General features: G+C 36.7%; 8 non-coding genes across 8 annotated transcripts; all 8 read left to right on the top strand.

Annotated features, from left to right (window-relative positions):
- The first annotated feature begins 3,274 nt into the window (after positions 1-3,274).
- On the top strand, positions 3,275-3,392 carry LOC145997660 (U5 spliceosomal RNA). The gene has a single exon (XR_014443057.1). It is a non-coding gene; the product is annotated as a U5 spliceosomal RNA (small nuclear RNA).
- Positions 3,393-4,955: 1,563 nt separating this feature from the next.
- On the top strand, positions 4,956-5,073 carry LOC145997701 (U5 spliceosomal RNA). Its single transcript, XR_014443097.1, has one exon. It is a non-coding gene; the product is annotated as a U5 spliceosomal RNA (small nuclear RNA).
- Positions 5,074-6,634: 1,561 nt separating this feature from the next.
- Positions 6,635-6,748, top strand: LOC145997781 (U5 spliceosomal RNA). The gene has a single exon (XR_014443173.1). It is a non-coding gene; the product is annotated as a U5 spliceosomal RNA (small nuclear RNA).
- Positions 6,749-8,313: 1,565 nt separating this feature from the next.
- LOC145997684 (U5 spliceosomal RNA) lies at positions 8,314-8,431 on the top strand. Its single transcript, XR_014443080.1, has one exon. It is a non-coding gene; the product is annotated as a U5 spliceosomal RNA (small nuclear RNA).
- Positions 8,432-9,994: 1,563 nt separating this feature from the next.
- Positions 9,995-10,112, top strand: LOC145997700 (U5 spliceosomal RNA). The gene has a single exon (XR_014443096.1). It is a non-coding gene; the product is annotated as a U5 spliceosomal RNA (small nuclear RNA).
- Positions 10,113-11,673: 1,561 nt separating this feature from the next.
- On the top strand, positions 11,674-11,787 carry LOC145997780 (U5 spliceosomal RNA). The gene has a single exon (XR_014443172.1). It is a non-coding gene; the product is annotated as a U5 spliceosomal RNA (small nuclear RNA).
- A 1,565-nt stretch (positions 11,788-13,352) lies between these two features.
- On the top strand, positions 13,353-13,470 carry LOC145997511 (U5 spliceosomal RNA). The gene has a single exon (XR_014442915.1). It is a non-coding gene; the product is annotated as a U5 spliceosomal RNA (small nuclear RNA).
- A 1,563-nt stretch (positions 13,471-15,033) lies between these two features.
- On the top strand, positions 15,034-15,147 carry LOC145997779 (U5 spliceosomal RNA). Its single transcript, XR_014443171.1, has one exon. It is a non-coding gene; the product is annotated as a U5 spliceosomal RNA (small nuclear RNA).
- The last annotated feature ends 2,434 nt before the right edge of the window (positions 15,148-17,581 follow it).

Genomic DNA, 17,581 nt, shown 5'->3' with positions numbered 1-17,581 from the left:
ACCCTACAAAATATCCACCCATTTCTACGCCAACATATATTACAACAGATAGTACAGACAGCTAAGACTCTTTTTCGTGTCCACCTGTTCGCTACATATTCTGGTCCACATGTACATTTTCAAATTGTACCACTGGAAACTGAAGTTTAGAAACCTAACTGTTATTTATATAATTATGGCGGGCTATATACAATATAATTTCCTATTTATAAACATCCGTTCTCTACCGAAACATAAAGCTATATTCCAGGAACTTCTCCTGGAAGAAGACATTCATTTCTTTGCACTGAATGAAACCCGTATCCCCAAAGCCACACCCCTTTACATACCCAGGTATTCCTTGCTACATACACCTGGTCCTACAACGGCGCAACGATTATGTGGTGGAGTAGCCCTAGGGATCAAGCCAAAATTTCCCTATAGAACAAATATATTACCACCTCAATTACCATACCAGGAATATTCTATTGCCACACTTTATCTCAAAAGTATAAATGTGACATTGGCTACTGTATATATACGACCCACTAGCCCTCTACCTACGGACTTCTTTCTTTATATCGCTTCTACATACCGTCACTACTTCATACTAGCTGATATTAATATACATAGTCGAACAAATGCAGAACGAACAGCTTTCCACACTACCATCGATAACAATACTACAGGTATATTTCAAGATTTACCATCTGCAACTCGTCCAGAGAGTAACACAACCCCCGATGTAGTTTTTGTATCACCTTCCTTAGCTGACAAAATTAACATGGAAGTTCTAGCACCGATAGGAAGTGATCATGCACCAATTAAAATAACTCTACCAGTGCACCACTATACTCAACACAAACAGGTTCCTCCAAAGCGGATCTATGATTATAACAGAGCAAATTGGGAAGGTTATCGAGAAGATCTCTCCACTGTCTTTCAAAATTTCACCCCTCCAACGAACTCTAACGAACTAGATAAGGCTGTAGAAAACATCACGTCAGAAGTCAAACAAGCAGCAAGTACACATATACCACAGATAACTGTGAACAGTTTTAAACCTAAATTACCACCTAAATACCTTCATCTAGTGACTGCATCACGTCGTGCCTATCGGGAATACGTACAAACAAGGAATCCTGAATGTCTGCGAGTTCACCGTCAATGGATAAGAACTGTCCATAACTACATAAAAGCACACAAACAACGTCAGTGGATAAACACTTGCAATCACCTTGATGCTGAAAGCCATCCTAGCAAATTCTGGAAACGATTTCATATGCTTACAGGAAAACATACAAGTACTACGTATCCTCTTCTCTCACAACAACAAGCTCTTACAAATGATTACGAAAAGGCAAATGAATTTGCACAAATTCTCCAAGACACATTTACTCCTCCGCTTCCGCTTGCTCCTAATAGCAGATTAGAATCTCAAATAACAAGGAAGGTACATCCTGAAAATAGACAACTGCAACCCAGCCCTCATCATGCTATCAACGCAAATCACCCTCTTACTACTTTAATTACCACAGATGATATAACAAACGCAGTCCGAAACAAAAGAAACACTGCCCCAGGGTTTGATTCCATAACATATGTTTTGATAAAGAAAGCTCCACTAGCAATGTTGTCATTTCTCGCCTTGATATACAACTTAATCCTTCGCACTGGATATTACCCTGTCGAATGGAAAGTGTCGAAAGTACTCATGTTTCCGAAACCTGATAAAGATCGTACAGATCCAAAATGCTATAGACCTATACAACTAACATCAATACTCAGCAAAATCCTTGAAAAAATTTTAGTCCGCCGATTACACTCTCACTTATTGTCAAATAATTTTCTCCCGATACACCAAGCCGGATTTAGGCCACACTTTAGCGTCTTGGATAACCTACTAAGACTCTCAAATCGAATCTACAACCAGTACAATACATCTAAACCCTCTTGTTTAATACTATTCGATCTTGAAAAGGCATTCGATAAAGTGTGGCACACCGGCCTCATATATAAACTGCATAAGTTTCGCCTTCCTCTCTGTTACATTCGTTTAATTTTCAACTTTCTTACCAACCGAATGGCATATGTAACAATAAATAACAATATGTCTCACCCTATCTTCTTGAACGCCGGAGTACCGCAAGGATCGGTTTTATCTCCACTGCTCTACTTACTTTATGTCGCAGATATGCCAACATTCTCTGAGGTGTCAACATACCAATACGCTGATGATACAGCTCTACTGGCTTGTGGTTCTACAATTCAAGCAATAAATCGCATTATGCAACCAGCTATTAATGTATTTCAACGATGGTGCGACACTTGGAGACTCACCATCAATAGCGCAAAAACTCAAGCCATAATATTTCTTCCTACAGGATGTCGCTCACGGATACAAAGAAATCCAAGTCTGTTAGATCTTAAGATCCGTGGCACACGCATAATACCTACCAACAGCGTCAAATACCTTGGTGTCATATTTGACACAAAACTAACATGGACACCACACCTGCAGAACATCAAAAAGAAAGCCAAAAACAGACTACAGCTGATGAAGAGACTTGTCGGCACGAACTGGGGACTTCGAGCAAACATCCTCCTAAATACCTATCTGGCCTTTCTTCGGCCCGTACTTACGTATGGACACACAGCATGGCTCTCAGCAGAGGACTCGTTCTATGAACGACTACAAATCATAGAGAGACATGCATGTCGACTGGCATACAGAATCAAACTACCAAGTCCAACTCGACTCTTATATACACAAATACGTTTTCCACATATAACACTTCACCTAGAGGCATTGCGAAAAGAATATATAAATAACAGGATGAACAAAGAACACCCACCGTTGGTTCACACAATCCGTGAAGATGCAATACACGACTGCTACCCGTACAGATTGTATACTCCATTACAACATCTTTTAACTCTGTATACTCTGACCATCGGGCCCAGACATCCTGATTATGTACTATACACCATTCATCATCCACCACAACTACGACCACATTTATACCCTTCATATTGCAACTAATAATCAAACTACAAGAAAGGGTATTTATTTACTAACATAAGAATGAAAGTAGGGTGTTATATAATATAGCATGAAAATCCAAGGTCATTTCAAGACCAGGTTAGTGTTCATTTCATAATTCCAAAAATAGAAAAAGTGCACTTAGCCTATCTATTATTATTATTATATATTTAAAAGTATCAGCACGTACCGAAGAGAGGGACATAACCCTCTAAACGGATGAACGAAAAAAAAAAAAAAAAAGCCTGGAAACAACTCTGGTTTCCCTTCATACGCAAAAATCTTTCGCATTTTACTAAAGATTTCCGTGGAGGGGAACAACAAACGAGTCTATTATTATTTTTTTAAAGGCTTGGTACAAACTGAGCCCGATTAGCAAACACAACGAAAACTGTAGGTGGAAATGTGTCCTCTTGCTCAGCTTGATAATCTCTCACCTTCTGAAATTTGCAGGCAGGAGGATCTGTATGGGCGCTTGCTGCTAAATTTCCAAATGCTCTTGTCATTTCACAAACGAAGCCGAACATGGAAATGACTTCACAGGGAGGATTGTATGGAAACAAAGTTAGCATGATCAAAACAAAGTGCTTTAAACAATATGTTTTCTCCGTTTAAAACATATTTCTTTTTTTATTTCAAATGTTTAAACAAAGCGTTTGAAACATGTTTCTTTTCAGATTTGTTTAAAACAAATTTTGATACTTGACGTTTGATAGTTTGTGATTATTTGTGTGTTTTGTAACTACGCGTTTTCTTTAAATGAGTATCATTCTCTTTATTGTGCATTAGAATCTTCTCAGTGGTTCAAAATGTACATCAAATAACACACATATGGTGATGAATACCGTGGGCCACGTTTAAAATTCATGGCTATGATTTATGCAGATGTTTAAGATTTAGATCGATTCACGATGATAATTAATCAGAAGCTACCACTTGGACTCAGTGGGGCCTGGAAACTGTGGATTAGTTCGAGCTTCTCGAACAGCGTACAGGAGATATTTAAGACTAACATAAATGTGTATTTTAAGAAGTTAGTCAAGCGTTTGCTTGTAATATGAACACAATCAATTCTTGGATGTTCTACAGATACATTATTTTTCATTATTCTTAAAAAATTGTCATCTTGGCATTTTGTTTAAAAGTTTTATTTTTTTAAAAAAAAATATATCCTTTTCGACAAATCAACATTAAAAGCATGTTAAAACAAACAAAAGAACACAAATTTGCCAACCCTGTATGGAAGTAACATTGTGAAAAAGAAGTCGTTAGCGTATGATAGTAAATTTTGGAACACAAATTTCCTTTTACTTATTTCTTTCTCTCTAATTTACAATTGTCGAAATGTAACTTGCTTTGATGCCGAGAATTATTACGTTAAGTAATTTCCACGGAACTATCTTGTTTTATATTCATGGCTATTTCCCAATCTATAGTAAATTTCGAGATTCCATCACTACATATATACGTGCAAGAATCGCATGACATGAAAGTGACCCGTCACAACCGAAATAACTGCGGTAATTTTCTTTCTTGCTTCGGTTTGGTTTCTTTACGAAACATTATTAAGCATGCCTGTGGGAGAAACCCGAAAGTGTAATCGTGTTGCATATGAGAACAGATAAACTGAAAAATCTTCGTGAAATGGAATTTGTTGCCAAAGTACAAGTTCCCACTAGTTGAAATGGTGGCCGAGAGATGGCAGAATTTGCTGTCGGTTTATCATTTGTGTACGTTGCTCCGTGCACATGACACAAATTAGAAATCGGCACGGATTTATATCCTTATTCTCTCGTTTTAAGAAACGAAAATCACACAAAAAGAGGTTTTATGTTTCAACAAGTAAAACAGCAATTTCCTACGGAACCTACACGTTCCCATGAGCAGTGAATAGAACTGCAACATAGGCTAGGAAAAATTGGTGGCCTGGAAACAACTCTGGTTTCCCTTCATATGCAAAAATCTTTCGCCTTTTACTAAAGATTTCCGTGGAGGGGAACAACAAGCGAGTCTAATATTATTTTTTATAAAGGCTTGGTACAAACTGAGCCCGATTAGCAAACACAACGAAAACTGTAGGTGGAAATGTGTGCTCTTGCTCAGCTTGATAATCTCTCACCTTCTGAAATTTGCAGGCAGGAGGATCTGTATGGGCGCTTGCTGCTAAATTTCCAAATGCTCTTGTCATTTCACAACGAAGCCGAACATGGAAATGACTTCACAGGGAGGATTGTATGGAAACAGAGTTAGCATGATCAAAACAAAGTGTTTTAAACAATATGTTTTCTCCGTTTAAACATATTTCTTTGTTTATTTCAAATGTTTAAACAAAGCGTTTGAAACATGTTTCTTTTCAGATTTGTTTAAAACACATTCTGATACTTGATGTTTGATAGTTTGTGATTATTTGTGTGTTTTGTAACTACGCGTGTTCTTTAAATGTGTATCATTCTCTTTATTGTGCATTAGAATCTGCTCAGTGGTTCAAAATGTACATCAAATAACACACATATGGTGATGAATACCGTGGGCCACGTTTAGAATTCATGGCTATGATTTATGCAGATGTTTAAGATTTAGATCCATTCACGATGATAATTAATCAGAAGCTACCACTTGGACTCAGTGAGGCCTGGAAACTGTGGATTAGTTGGAGCTTCTCGAACAGCGTACAGGCGAGATTTAAGACTAACATAAATGTGTATTTTAAGAAGTTAGTCAAGCGTTTGCTTGTAATATGAACACAATCAATCCTTGGATGTTCTACAGATACATTATTTTTCATTATTCTTAAAAAAATGTCATCTTGGCATTTTGTTTAAAAGTTTTATTTTTTAAAAAAAAATATATCCTTTTTGACAAATCAACATTAAAAGCATGTTAAAACAAACAAAAGAACACATTTTTGCCAACCCTGTATGGAAGTAACATTGTGAAAAAGAAGTCGTTAACGTATGATAGGAAATTTTGGAACACAAAATTCCTTTTACTTATTTCTTTCTCTCTAATTTACAATTGTCGAAATGTAACTTGCTTTGATGCCGAGAATTATTACGTTAAGTAATTTCCACGGAACTATCTTGTTTTATATTCATGGCTATTTCCCAATCAATAGTAAATTTCGAGATTCCATCACTACATCTATACGTGCAAGAATCGCATGACATGAAAGTGACCCTTCACAACCGAAATAACTGCGGTAATTTTCTTTCTTGCTTCGGTTTGGTTTCTTTACGAAACTTTATTAAGCATGCCTGTGGGAGAAACCCGAAAGTGTAATCGTGTTGCATATGAGAACAGGTAAACTGAAAATTCTTCGTGAAATGGAATTTGTTGCCAAAGTACAAGTTCCCACTAGTTGAAATGGTGGCCGAGAGATGGCAGAATTTGCTGTCGGTTTATCATTTGTGTACGTTGGTCCGTGCACATGACGCAAATTAGAAATCGGCACGGATTTATATCCTTATTCTCTCGTTTTAAGAAACGAAAATCACACAAAACGAGGTTTTATGTTTCAGCAAGTAAAACAGCAATTTCCTACGGAACCTACACGTTCCCATGAGCAGTGAATAGAACTGCAACATAGGCTAGGAAAAATTGGTGGCCTGGAAACAACTCTGGTTTCCCTTCATATGCAAAAATCTTTCGCCTTTTACTAAAGATTTCCGTGGAGGGGAACAACAAGCGAGTCTAATATTATTTTTTATAAAGGCTTGGTACAAACTGAGGCCGATTAGCAAACACAACGAAAACTGTAGGTGGAAATGTGTGCTCTTGCTCAGCTTGATAATCTCTCACCTTCTGAAATTTGCAGGCAGGAGGATCTGTATGGGCGCTTCCTGCTAAATTTCCAAATGCTCTTGTCATTTCACAACGAAGCCGAACATGGAAATGACTTCACAGGGAGGATTGTATGGAAACAGAGTTAGCATGATCAAAACAAAGTGTTTTAAACAATATGTTTTCTCCGTTTAAAACATATTTCTTTGTTTATTTCAAATGTTTAAACAAAGCGTTTGAAACATGTTTCTTTTCAGATTTGTTTAAAACACATTCTGATACTTGATGTTTGATAGTTTGTGATTATTTGTGTGTTTTGTAACTACGCGTTTTCTTTAAATGTGTATCATTCTCCTTATTGTGCATTAGAATCTGCTCAGTGGTTCAAAATGTACATCAAATAACACACATATGGTGATGAATACCGTGGGTCACGTTTAAAATTCATGGCTATGATTTATGCAGATGTTTAAGATTTAGATCCATTCACGATGATAATTAATCAGAAGCTACCACTTGGACTCAGTGAGGCCTGGAAACTGTGGATTACTTCGAGCTTCTCGAACAGCGTACAGGCGAGATTTAAGACTAACATAAATGTGTATTTTAAGAAGTTAGTCAAGCGTTTGCTTGTAATATGAACACAATCAATCCTTGGATGTTCTACAGATACATTATTTTTCATTATTCTTAAAAAATTGTCTTCTTGGCATTTTGTTTAAAAGTTTTATTTTTTTAAAAAAATATATCCTTTTCGACAAATCAACATTAAAAGCATGTTAAAACAAACAAAAGAACACAAATTTGCCAACCCTGTATGGAAGTAACATTGTGAAAAAGAAGTCGTTAGCGTACGATAGGAAATTTTGGAACACAAAATTCCTTTTACTTATTTCTTTCTCTCTAATTTACAATTGTCGAAATGTAACTTGCTTTGATGCCGAGAATTATTACGTTAAGTAATTTCCACGGAACTATCTTGTTTTATATTCATGGCTATTGCCCAATCTATACTAAATTTCGAGATTCCATCACTACATATATACGTGCAAGAATCGCATGACATGAAAGTGACCCGTCACAACCGAAATAACTGCGGTAATTTTCTTTCTTGCTTCGGTTTGGTTTCTTTACGAAACATTATTAAGCATGCCTGTGGGAGAAACCCGAAAGTGTAATCGTGTTGCATATGAGAACAGATAAACTGCAAAATCTTCGTGAAATGGAATTTGTTGCCAAAGTACAAGTTCCCACTAGTTGAAATGGTGGCCGAGAGATGGCAGAATTTGCTGTCGGTTTATCATTTGTGTACGTTGGTCCGTGCACATGACGCAAATTAGAAATCGGCACGGATTTATATCCTTATTCTCTCGTTTTAAGAAACGAAAATCACACAAAACGAGGTTTTATGTTTCAGCAAGTAAAACAGCAATTTCCTACGGAACCTACACGTTCCCATGAGCAGTGAATAGAACTGCAACATAGGCTAGGAAAAATTGGTGGCCTGGAAACAACTCTGGTTTCCCTTCATACGCAAAAATCTTTCGCCTTTTACTAAAGATTTCCGTGGAAGGGAACAACAAACGAGTCTAATATTATTTTTTATAAAGGCTTGGTACAAACTGAGCCCGATTAGCAAACACAACGAAAACTGTAGGTGGAAATGTGTGCTCCTGCTCAGCTTGATAATCTCTCACCTTCTGAAATTTGCAGGCAGGAGGATCTGTATGGGCGCTTGCTGCTAAATTTCCAAATGCTCTTGTCATTTCACAAACGAAGCCGAACATGGAAATGACTTCACAGGGAGGATTGTATGGAAACAGAGTTAGCATGATCAAAACAAAGTGTTTTAAACAATATGTTTTCTCCGTTTAAAACATATTTCTTTGTTTATTTCAAATGTTTAAACAAAGCGTTTGAAACATGTTTCTTTTCAGATTTGTTAAAAACAAATTTTGATACTTGACGTTTGATAGTTTGTGATTATTTGTGTGTTTTGTAACTACGCGTGTTCTTTAAATGTGTATCATTCTCTTTATTGTGCATTAGAATCTGCTCAGTGGTTCAAAATGTACATCAAATAACACACATATGGTGATGAATACCGTGGGACACGTTTAAAATTCATGGCTATGATTTATGCAGATGTTTAAGATTTAGATCCATTCACGATGATAATTAATCAGAAGCTACCACTTGGACTCAGTGGGGCCTGGAAACTGTGGATTAGTTGGAGCTTCTCGAACAGCGTACAGGCGAGATTTAAGACTAACATAAATGTGTATTTTAAGAAGTTAGTCAAGCGTTTGCTTGTAATATGAACACAATCAATCCTTGGATGTTCTACAGATACATTATTTTTCATTATTCTTAAAAAAATGTCATCTTGGCATTTTGTTTAAAAGTTTTATTTTTTAAAAAAAAATATATCCTTTTCGACAAATCAACATTAAAAGCATGTTAAAACAAACAAAAGAACACAAATTTGCCAACCCTGTATGGAAGTAACATTGTGAAAAAGAAGTCGTTAACGTATGATAGGAAATTTTGGAACACAAAATTCCTTTTACTTATTTCTTTCTCTCTAATTTACAATTGTCGAAATGTAACTTGCTTTGATGCCGAGAATTATTACGTTAAGTAATTTCCACGGAACTATCTTGTTTTATATTCATGGCTATTTCCCAATCAATAGTAAATTTCGAGATTCCATCACTACATCTATACGTGCAAGAATCGCATGACATGAAAGTGACCCTTCACAACCGAAATAACTGCGGTAATTTTCTTTCTTGCTTCGGTTTGGTTTCTTTACGAAACATTATTAAGCATGCCTGGGGGAGAAACCCGAAAGTGTAATCGTGTTGCATATGAGAACAGGTAAACTGAAAATTCTTCGTGAAATGGAATTTGTTGATAAAGTACAAGTTCCCACTAGTTGAAATGGTGGCCGAGAGATGGCAGAATTTGCTGTCGGTTTATCATTTGTGTACGTTGCTCCGTGCACATGACACAAATTAGAAATCGGCACGGATTTATATCCTTATTCTCTCGTTTTAAGAAACGAAAATCACACAAAACGAGGTTTTATGTTTCAGCAAGTAAAACAGCAATTTCCTACGGAACCTACACGTTCCCATGAGCAGTGAATAGAACTGCAACATAGGCTAGGAAAAATTGGTGGCCTGGAAACAACTCTGGTTTCCCTTCATATGCAAAAATCTTTCGCCTTTTACTAAAGATTTCCGTGGAGGGGAACAACAAGCGAGTCTAATATTATTTTTTATAAAGGCTTGGTACAAACTGAGCCCGATTAGCAAACACAACGAAAACTGTAGGTGGAAATGTGTGCTCTTGCTCAGCTTGATAATCTCTCACCTTCTGAAATTTGCAGGCAGGAGGATCTGTATGGGCGCTTGCTGCTAAATTTCCAAATGCTCTTGTCATTTCACAACGAAGCCGAACATGGAAATGACTTCACAGGGAGGATTGTATGGAAACAGAGTTAGCATGATCAAAACAAAGTGTTTTAAACAATATGTTTTCTCCGTTTAAACATATTTCTTTGTTTATTTCAAATGTTTAAACAAAGCGTTTGAAACATGTTTCTTTTCAGATTTGTTTAAAACACATTCTGATACTTGATGTTTGATAGTTTGTGATTATTTGTGTGTTTTGTAACTACGCGTGTTCTTTAAATGTGTATCATTCTCTTTATTGTGCATTAGAATCTGCTCAGTGGTTCAAAATGTACATCAAATAACACACATATGGTGATGAATACCGTGGGCCACGTTTAGAATTCATGGCTATGATTTATGCAGATGTTTAAGATTTAGATCCATTCACGATGATAATTAATCAGAAGCTACCACTTGGACTCAGTGAGGCCTGGAAACTGTGGATTAGTTGGAGCTTCTCGAACAGCGTACAGGCGAGATTTAAGACTAACATAAATGTGTATTTTAAGAAGTTAGTCAAGCGTTTGCTTGTAATATGAACACAATCAATCCTTGGATGTTCTACAGATACATTATTTTTCATTATTCTTAAAAAAATGTCATCTTGGCATTTTGTTTAAAAGTTTTATTTTTTAAAAAAAAATATATCCTTTTTGACAAATCAACATTAAAAGCATGTTAAAACAAACAAAAGAACACATTTTTGCCAACCCTGTATGGAAGTAACATTGTGAAAAAGAAGTCGTTAACGTATGATAGGAAATTTTGGAACACAAAATTCCTTTTACTTATTTCTTTCTCTCTAATTTACAATTGTCGAAATGTAACTTGCTTTGATGCCGAGAATTATTACGTTAAGTAATTTCCACGGAACTATCTTGTTTTATATTCATGGCTATTTCCCAATCAATAGTAAATTTCGAGATTCCATCACTACATCTATACGTGCAAGAATCGCATGACATGAAAGTGACCCTTCACAACCGAAATAACTGCGGTAATTTTCTTTCTTGCTTCGGTTTGGTTTCTTTACGAAACTTTATTAAGCATGCCTGTGGGAGAAACCCGAAAGTGTAATCGTGTTGCATATGAGAACAGGTAAACTGAAAATTCTTCGTGAAATGGAATTTGTTGCCAAAGTACAAGTTCCCACTAGTTGAAATGGTGGCCGAGAGATGGCAGAATTTGCTGTCGGTTTATCATTTGTGTACGTTGGTCCGTGCACATGACGCAAATTAGAAATCGGCACGGATTTATATCCTTATTCTCTCGTTTTAAGAAACGAAAATCACACAAAACGAGGTTTTATGTTTCAGCAAGTAAAACAGCAATTTCCTACGGAACCTACACGTTCCCATGAGCAGTGAATAGAACTGCAACATAGGCTAGGAAAAATTGGTGGCCTGGAAACAACTCTGGTTTCCCTTCATATGCAAAAATCTTTCGCCTTTTACTAAAGATTTCCGTGGAGGGGAACAACAAGCGAGTCTAATATTATTTTTTATAAAGGCTTGGTACAAACTGAGGCCGATTAGCAAACACAACGAAAACTGTAGGTGGAAATGTGTGCTCTTGCTCAGCTTGATAATCTCTCACCTTCTGAAATTTGCAGGCAGGAGGATCTGTATGGGCGCTTCCTGCTAAATTTCCAAATGCTCTTGTCATTTCACAACGAAGCCGAACATGGAAATGACTTCACAGGGAGGATTGTATGGAAACAGAGTTAGCATGATCAAAACAAAGTGTTTTAAACAATATGTTTTCTCCGTTTAAAACATATTTCTTTGTTTATTTCAAATGTTTAAACAAAGCGTTTGAAACATGTTTCTTTTCAGATTTGTTTAAAACACATTCTGATACTTGATGTTTGATAGTTTGTGATTATTTGTGTGTTTTGTAACTACGCGTTTTCTTTAAATGTGTATCATTCTCCTTATTGTGCATTAGAATCTGCTCAGTGGTTCAAAATGTACATCAAATAACACACATATGGTGATGAATACCGTGGGTCACGTTTAAAATTCATGGCTATGATTTATGCAGATGTTTAAGATTTAGATCCATTCACGATGATAATTAATCAGAATCTACCACTTGGACTCAGTGAGGCCTGGAAACTGTGGATTACTTCGAGCTTCTCGAACAGCGTACAGGCGAGATTTAAGACTAACATAAATGTGTATTTTAAGAAGTTAGTCAAGCGTTTGCTTGTAATATGAACACAATCAATCCTTGGATGTTCTACAGATACATTATTTTTCATTATTCTTAAAAAATTGTCTTCTTGGCATTTTGTTTAAAAGTTTTATTTTTTAAAAAAAATATATCCTTTTCGACAAATCAACATTAAAAGCATGTTAAAACAAACAAAAGAACACAAATTTGCCAACCCTGTATGGAAGTAACATTGTGAAAAAGAAGTCGTTAGCGTACGATAGGAAATTTTGGAACACAAAATTCCTTTTACTTATTTCTTTCTCTCTAATTTACAATTGTCGAAATGTAACTTGCTTTGATGCCGAGAATTATTACGTTAAGTAATTTCCACGGAACTATCTTGTTTTATATTCATGGCTATTGCCCAATCTATAGTAAATTTCGAGATTCCATCACTACATATATACGTGCAAGAATCGCATGACATGAAAGTGACCCGTCACAACCGAAATAACTGCGGTAATTTTCTTTCTTGCTTCGGTTTGGTTTCTTTACGAAACATTATTAAGCATGCCTGTGGGAGAAACCCGAAAGTGTAATCGTGTTGCATATGAGAACAGATAAACTGCAAAATCTTCGTGAAATGGAATTTGTTGCCAAAGTACAAGTTCCCACTAGTTGAAATGGTGGCCGAGAGATGGCAGAATTTGCTGTCGGTTTATCATTTGTGTACGTTGGTCCGTGCACATGACGCAAATTAGAAATCGGCACGGATTTATATCCTTATTCTCTCGTTTTAAGAAACGAAAATCACACAAAACGAGGTTTTATGTTTCAGCAAGTAAAACAGCAATTTCCTACGGAACCTACACGTTCCCATGAGCAGTGAATAGAACTGCAACATAGGCTAGGAAAAATTGGTGGCCTGGAAACAACTCTGGTTTCCCTTCATACGCAAAAATCTTTCGCCTTTTACTAAAGATTTCCGTGGAGGGGAACAACAAACGAGTCTAATATTATTTTTTATAAAGGCTTGGTACAAACTGAGCCCGATTAGCAAACACAACGAAAACTGTAGGTGGAAATGTGTGCTCCTGCTCAGCTTGATAATCTCTCACCTTCTGAAATTTGCAGGCAGGAGGATCTGTATGGGCGCTTGCTGCTAAATTTCCAAATGCTCTTGTCATTTCACAAACGAAGCCGAACATGGAAATGACTTCACAGGGAGGATTGTATGGAAACAGAGTTAGCATGATCAAAACAAAGTGTTTTAAACAATATGTTTTCTCCGTTTAAAACATATTTCTTTGTTTATTTCAAATGTTTAAACAAAGCGTTTGAAACATGTTTCTTTTCAGATTTGTTAAAAACAAATTTTGATACTTGACGTTTGATAGTTTGTGATTATTTGTGTGTTTTGTAACTACGCGTGTTCTTTAAATGTGTATCATTCTCTTTATTGTGCATTAGAATCTGCTCAGTGGTTCAAAATGTACATCAAATAACACACATATGGTGATGAATACCGTGGGACACGTTTAAAATTCATGGCTATGATTTATGCAGATGTTTAAGATTTAGATCCATTCACGATGATAATTAATCAGAAGCTACCACTTGGACTCAGTGGGGCCTGGAAACTGTGGATTAGTTGGAGCTTCTCGAACAGCGTACAGGCGAGATTTAAGACTAACATAAATGTGTATTTTAAGAAGTTAGTCAAGCGTTTGCTTGTAATATGAACACAATCAATCCTTGGATGTTCTACAGATACATTATTTTTCATTATTCTTAAAAAAATGTCATCTTGGCATTTTGTTTAAAAGTTTTATTTTTTAAAAAAAAATATATCCTTTTCGACAAATCAACATTAAAAGCATGTTAAAACAAACAAAAGAACACAAATTTGCCAACCCTGTATGGAAGTAACATTGTGAAAAAGAAGTCGTTAACGTATGATAGGAAATTTTGGAACACAAAATTCCTTTTACTTATTTCTTTCTCTCTAATTTACAATTGTCGAAATGTAACTTGCTTTGATGCCGAGAATTATTACGTTAAGTAATTTCCACGGAACTATCTTGTTTTATATTCATGGCTATTTCCCAATCAATAGTAAATTTCGAGATTCCATCACTACATCTATACGTGCAAGAATCGCATGACATGAAAGTGACCCTTCACAACCGAAATAACTGCGGTAATTTTCTTTCTTGCTTCGGTTTGGTTTCTTTACGAAACATTATTAAGCATGCCTGGGGGAGAAACCCGAAAGTGTAATCGTGTTGCATATGAGAACAGGTAAACTGAAAATTCTTCGTGAAATGGAATTTGTTGATAAAGTACAAGTTCCCACTAGTTGAAATGGTGGCCGAGAGATGGCAGAATTTGCTGTCGGTTTATCATTTGTGTACGTTGCTCCGTGCACATGACACAAATTAGAAATCGGCACGGATTTATATCCTTATTCTCTCGTTTTAAGAAACGAAAATCACACAAAACGAGGTTTTATGTTTCAGCAAGTAAAACAGCAATTTCCTACGGAACCTACACGTTCCCATGAGCAGTGAATAGAACTGCAACATAGGCTAGGAAAAATTGGTGGCCTGGAAACAACTCTGGTTTCCCTTCATATGCAAAAATCTTTCGCCTTTTACTAAAGATTTCCGTGGAGGGGAACAACAAGCGAGTCTAATATTATTTTTTATAAAGGCTTGGTACAAACTGAGGCCGATTAGCAAACACAACGAAAACTGTAGGTGGAAATGTGTGCTCTTGCTCAGCTTGATAATCTCTCACCTTCTGAAATTTGCAGGCAGGAGGATCTGTATGGGCGCTTCCTGCTAAATTTCCAAATGCTCTTGTCATTTCACAACGAAGCCGAACATGGAAATGACTTCACAGGGAGGATTGTATGGAAACAGAGTTAGCATGATCAAAACAAAGTGTTTTAAACAATATGTTTTCTCCGTTTAAAACATATTTCTTTGTTTATTTCAAATGTTTAAACAAAGCGTTTGAAACATGTTTCTTTTCAGATTTGTTTAAAACACATTCTGATACTTGATGTTTGATAGTTTGTGATTATTTGTGTGTTTTGTAACTACGCGTTTTCTTTAAATGTGTATCATTCTCCTTATTGTGCATTAGAATCTGCTCAGTGGTTCAAAATGTACATCAAATAACACACATATGGTGATGAATACCGTGGGTCACGTTTAAAATTCATGGCTATGATTTATGCAGATGTTTAAGATTTAGATCCATTCACGATGATAATTAATCAGAAGCTACCACTTGGACTCAGTGAGGCCTGGAAACTGTGGATTACTTCGAGCTTCTCGAACAGCGTACAGGCGAGATTTAAGACTAACATAAATGTGTATTTTAAGAAGTTAGTCAAGCGTTTGCTTGTAATATGAACACAATCAATCCTTGGATGTTCTACAGATACATTATTTTTCATTATTCTTAAAAAATTGTCTTCTTGGCATTTTGTTTAAAAGTTTTATTTTTTTAAAAAAATATATCCTTTTCGACAAATCAACATTAAAAGCATGTTAAAACAAACAAAAGAACACAAATTTGCCAACCCTGTATGGAAGTAACATTGTGAAAAAGAAGTCGTTAGCGTACGATAGGAAATTTTGGAACACAAAATTCCTTTTACTTATTTCTTTCTCTCTAATTTACAATTGTCGAAATGTAACTTGCTTTGATGCCGAGAATTATTACGTTAAGTAATTTCCACGGAACTATCTTGTTTTATATTCATGGCTATTGCCCAATCTATAGTAAATTTCGAGATTCCATCACTACATATATACGTGCAAGAATCGCATGACATGAAAGTGACCCGTCACAACCGAAATAACTGCGGTAATTTTCTTTCTTGCTTCGGTTTGGTTTCTTTACGAAACATTATTAAGCATGCCTGTGGGAGAAACCCGAAAGTGTAATCGTGTTGCATATGAGAACAGATAAACTGCAAAATCTTCGTGAAATGGAATTTGTTGCCAAAGTACAAGTTCCCACTAGTTGAAATGGTGGCCGAGAGATGGCAGAATTTGCTGTCGGTTTATCATTTGTGTACGTTGGTCCGTGCACATGACGCAAATTAGAAATCGGCACGGATTTATATCCTTATTCTCTCGTTTTAAGAAACGAAAATCACACAAAACGAGGTTTTATGTTTCAGCAAGTAAAACAGCAATTTCCTACGGAACCTACACGTTCCCATGAGCAGTGAATAGAACTGCAACATAGGCTAGGAAAAATTGGTGGCCTGGAAATCATGGAATCCGGGGAGGCCCAGTCCCCGGGAATCGAGGTGGAAACCTAACGGTGCCAACTGAAGCCTTGATTGTGCGACGCTGTAGGTATATTTGACTACCATTCCATTTTTTGGGTGATAGTGCAAATCGACCCTTACTACGAGTGCGGTGAAGTCTTGTCACCGCCTAAAATAATCTTCCAAGGCTACGCTTTTGCTCTGCAGTGACACTCATACGAACTGGTCTCTATAAGAGATAGGAGGGCATTGACTGTTCTTGCTTGTCCCACCCCTCGGAGTGGTGACATAGAAACGCAGGTTCCTAGACCTCTTTTATAACGTCTACGAACTACTGCAATGTCAGCCAGACACAAGAACCTTCCCTTTAGAGGGATGGAGCACCTCAAAGCCAGTTCAGCAGGCAAAATGACGCAGTCTACGCGTATCAATTACCGACCAGAGAATTTTCTGATTCCCTTGGGAAAACAAGGCGTTTCATTATCGCAACCTACACCCACCACAGATAAGGCAGCCCTCACATTCGGGGAATCTTCCAACCAACCTTCAGCAGAATTTACACTTGTTGGCCGGCATCGCCGCCAAAGGTCACTTACGGACTTGGACAGTCTCGCCCAACTATATGAAGGGAGACATCCAACAAAACTACAAAAAACCATGCCGTTATCAACTGACGTCCCAACTTCAAATACATTTGCGCCCCTGGCACAAGATTCCTCAGGTGACATGGAGATCCCCCAAGAAGAGGAAACGCAACCACCCCCAACAACTCAACCTAAGAAAATCCCAAGGCCTCCACCTATTTCCGTGTTCGGAATTAAGGAAACTTACGCCTTCACCTCTACTATAAGCAAGACGCTTAGTCAACCT

The sequence above is a fragment of the Lepisma saccharinum genome, chromosome 13 (genome assembly GCF_977018435.1).
Source record: "Lepisma saccharinum chromosome 13, izLepSacc3.1, whole genome shotgun sequence".
Lineage (NCBI taxonomy): Eukaryota > Metazoa > Arthropoda > Insecta > Zygentoma > Lepismatidae > Lepisma > Lepisma saccharinum.
This window is presented reverse-complemented; position numbering and strand designations above follow the sequence as displayed.